The sequence below is a fragment of the Euleptes europaea genome, chromosome 16 (genome assembly GCF_029931775.1).
Source record: "Euleptes europaea isolate rEulEur1 chromosome 16, rEulEur1.hap1, whole genome shotgun sequence".
Classification (NCBI taxonomy): domain Eukaryota; kingdom Metazoa; phylum Chordata; class Lepidosauria; order Squamata; family Sphaerodactylidae; genus Euleptes; species Euleptes europaea.
The window spans coordinates 44469799-44474081 of record NC_079327.1 but is presented as its reverse complement, the minus strand read 5'-3'; positions in this window follow the sequence as shown (position 1 = coordinate 44474081).

Genomic DNA, 4283 nt, shown 5'->3' with positions numbered 1-4283 from the left:
TAACTAATTTTTAAAAATCCAATCTGTATTCATTATGAAGAAGGTGAGTGGGAGTGCGAAGACGTTACCATCTGGCTTTAGATGTCTGCTGCAACAGATTATCCTTGTTCTTCAAAGGGTTGCTGAAAAGACCTATATCCATCATGACTGTCAAACAAGAATCTGGTCTGCTTGTTGCAGCAGGATAGTCATCATCCATCGTTTCGGAAATGCAAAAGAAAATAGTTCTACATCATCAACCGATCCGATAGATGTTATTGAGCATATTTCTTTTGAGCGAACTTCCATAGTTTGTGTTCATCATATGTTCAGCACTGAATTATTTGATCTACTGTCATTTTTATTATTTAGATTTATCGTAGAACTACTGTCTGATTTTGTTCCATATTTAAAATGTATATAGGAAAATAAATGCATTATTATTAATAAATGTATATTGCCATATGTCATTTACAATACAATCTTAATCACAAAAAAGAAACTAAAGGAAGGTTTTTATTGTTAAGCCCTTCCATGCACATGAAGCTTCACAAAGAAACTTCTCATTTGGCACAGCTGGATTAATTATCTCTTTTTTTTAAAAAAGAAAGAAAGATAGAAGTAAGTTTCCAGCACTCATTATTATTATGTGGAAAAACAAACTGTGGAAGCCCCTACAATTAAACGGCTCTAATGCAGGGGTGTCAAACTCATTTGTTACGAGGCTGGGCCATGTGTACCATAAAATTTAACGTCAGGTACCAGAGCTACAAACTTTATAGAAGACACAGCAAACCCAATTAATGATACTATTTTTTACTTAAAAAGCAAACATGCTTAACACAATAACACCCTTACGGTAATTTATTTAAGAGTCGTTAATCATTGACACATTGGGATGAGGGGAGGTATCCAGTTCTGGAGGTCCCTACAAGGCCTGATTGGATTAATGCATTCAAATCACATGGTGTACTATCAATCTTTGTTAACTTGAGGAAGGTGATAATGGTATACATTCTTCTGGGCTCATTACAATGTACTCTCCACTTAGAACATTAGCCAAGAGAGATGGGATTTATAAATGATGCCCTGTCATCCATTTTACATGGCCGTCTCTAGCGTTAGTATCCACTGAAAACACCCCAAAAGTGCTTAAATTGAAGAATCAACAACTGTTTTGCACTGAAAGAGGAAAGGATATGATTTGTAGCCAATGAGGCATGACTGGTATATTTAAAAGGTTGCAGCACAGAAGCTGTAGTACTTCCCCTCTTTGTTTTACCCTATATTATGCTAACCTTACCTCCTAATGTCACCTAATGTTGGTTACCCTTCTCATTAATGGAGGAAATCTGCTCAAATTCAGTTTTAGCGTTGTGTAACCCAAACCCAAAGAAGATCTAATTATTTATCTCATTAACATAGACTAGGTCCCTACATCAATCAAGAAATCTGTGGCATATTTTTACATGGGTTATTCAGTAGGGCATACCCTTGTGCACGGTTCAGACAGATGGTTACAATGAGAAACAAAAATATCTAGCTCTGGTTTCTCTCTCAGGAAGATCGTGGTTAATGAAATCTCATGATGATAGCTGTCCTCCCACACTCTCCTACTGTAGCACACTGAACCCTGAATTTTTGCACCTGGGGGGACAAGAGACACTCATGAATTGGGGATTAATGTAGAGTGGGAGAATTGGTAAAACTTCCCATCAAAATAAGTGACTTTTGATAATTCAAACATTGAATTAGGTATTGGCCTTGTTTTGGTATGTGGTGGTTGTGCTGTGATTCTTTAAATTTATCTTTGTTCCTCAAGGTCTGATTTTGCTTTACTGGAGTGGTAGCTTTGAATTCACAGCTGAAAAGCAATCATGTTTGTTCTTCTGACTTTCCAGCACCTTTGTACAATGACCTCAGTGTAAATAACAGCTAGGTCTGCATTCCTCATAAAGTGCTTTGACATTTAGCCAAATGATTATATTTCTCCACAAGGTTCCATTATGATGGACTAGTTTGACGAAAAGCAATTTGCAAAATGGCTTTCATGTTACAGCTATTAGGTGCCTTAAATTCATGCCAGAGTGGTAATGGGTTGTATTTTATAGTAAAATACAGAGAGGTAGTAACTTGCAACTTATTACCATATACAGGCTAATCTCCTTTTAGTCTTAGGGGTAATTAACTGTCCATTTTCACTAATGTCCCTTTGAAGTAAATTGGTCTGGGCTACTGTAAGTAGCCAATAAACCTTTCCTTTCCTCTGGCACAACAGAATAATTATACAGGAGAACATTTATATTCCTATAGCTCCATCTACTGTTTATCATGACGGTATTCCTTTTAATAACAACTTCCTCAAATACTATCTTTGCGGTAGGAAATAAAGGGTAATTTCTTTAGCAGTCTTCAAAAATTGTTTGGGTGTCTAAATACTTTATGTTTCTTGTTCATCAGTGCTGGTGCTAATGTGGCAACAGGACGCTACACTGTACAATGCCATTTTTTCCCGTGGACCAACACAAATTAATCACATTTTAAAAAAAATGGTTATCTAACAATTTTTGAGGTAACTTTGCATTCTCCCCAATATTCTGAATATTCAGTTGAAGGGTGTCTCAATCTCAGTCCTTTTTGGTGGCACTCTTGATGCACATTTATTAACCTGTGGGCCACAGGCTGTGGCTCATGATTGTTCTTAATGCTGAGAATTTGTCCTCTGGGTATTGAGCAGCTATGTAGCCATCAAAGCCAGATGTAATAGCAACAGCATAAGACCTGTAATAAACACTGTAGTAAAATTGGACTACAAAGTTAGAGAACAATGCAATAGAAACAGTAGGAGACATAAGAAATGCAAAAATAGGATTACAGATTTTTTTAAAAAACAGTAAAAACAAAAGGCATACCATTCCACCAAAAGAGGCCAAGATCTGAGGCTGAAGGAACCTCTTAGAAGGAGAGCAACCTCAAAATTGGGGGGCATGTTTATAAACCACATGGTCCTAGGTAATGCAGAAGTACCAAATAGGGTTGTGCAAAAAAAAAAATTCTGTAAATTTCAGTTTCAGTTTTTTTCAGCCTGATTTTTTTTCAGTTAACCTGAAATAAGCCAAACACCCATACCAGTAAATATGGGTATATAGCTTATTTTCGGGTTTCCCAAAAAATTCAGGCCCATTATAGTCAATGGGGATTTTTTGAAGCTCCTGGGGGGCATTTTTGGAGGTAGAGTCCCCAAATTTGCAGCATGGCTGCAAGGGACTCTCCTTCGACAGTCACCATAGTTTGGTGAACTTTGGGACAGGGGATCCAATTTTATGGGCCCACAAAGGGGGTGCCCCCATCCTCCAAGCATTTGCAAGCCGAGCTGTCCATCAGGTTAAAAAATTCAGCGAACCTGAGGACTGGCAGAAATAGGCGATTCCAGGCTGGTGCTTTAAAGTCTGGGGTCTGCCTTTGTTTCTGAGTCACTTTTCTTTTCTTTTGGTGGCAAATTACATCCTGTGAGCAGTCCTCTGGTCACCATGTGGGAAAATGAAGCCTCTACTCAGGGCAACCTTCTTTTGGAAAGCAGGTTTTTGTGGGTGGCGGTGGTGAAATCGGAGCTGACTGAAGTCATGACCACGGTGGCTGTCTGAAGGAGACTGCTCACCCATGTGGATGAAGAAATCTCCTTCAGAAGCCTGGTGGTTTGCTGCTGTCTGGCTATTTTTAGTTGAGGGGTTTATCCCTCCAGACGGGACTGGGTGAGCCCTGTTTTTTAAATAACCCTACCTCAAAAGGGCCCCAACTATGGGGCCCTAACAAAACCAGTCAAAAAAAAAGAAGAAAAAGGGGAGAAAGCACAGAGCCATGCCTCTGAGCAAAGGTGAATAGCCAAACCCGAAAACCCTAATATTTATTCGGCTTTTTCAGGAATCACCTATTCAGGTACAATGTGCAAGTAGATCTATGAAAGTTTTTTATTATTATTTTGTTCTCACCACCTTTCAATCATAATCTCTAATTTAGTAGTCCAACAGTAAAGCACGCATCGGGACTCTCAGGTGGGTCACAGAGTCCTACCTCTTGGAGTCACCTTTTTCGTTTTGTTATGGATTATAGTGTCCCCCTCCCCACCACCCCTCAGTAGGTAATACATATACCATCTCAATCCTCTGCAAAAGAGAACTACTCTAATGGCCAAAATACACTATATGTTGTCATACAAATACACTATATGTTGTCATACAAAGGATTAGTATAACACACCATGGCTCCAAATGCCATGCGGGGTATGGGGAGGTCTTCAGGTTTCT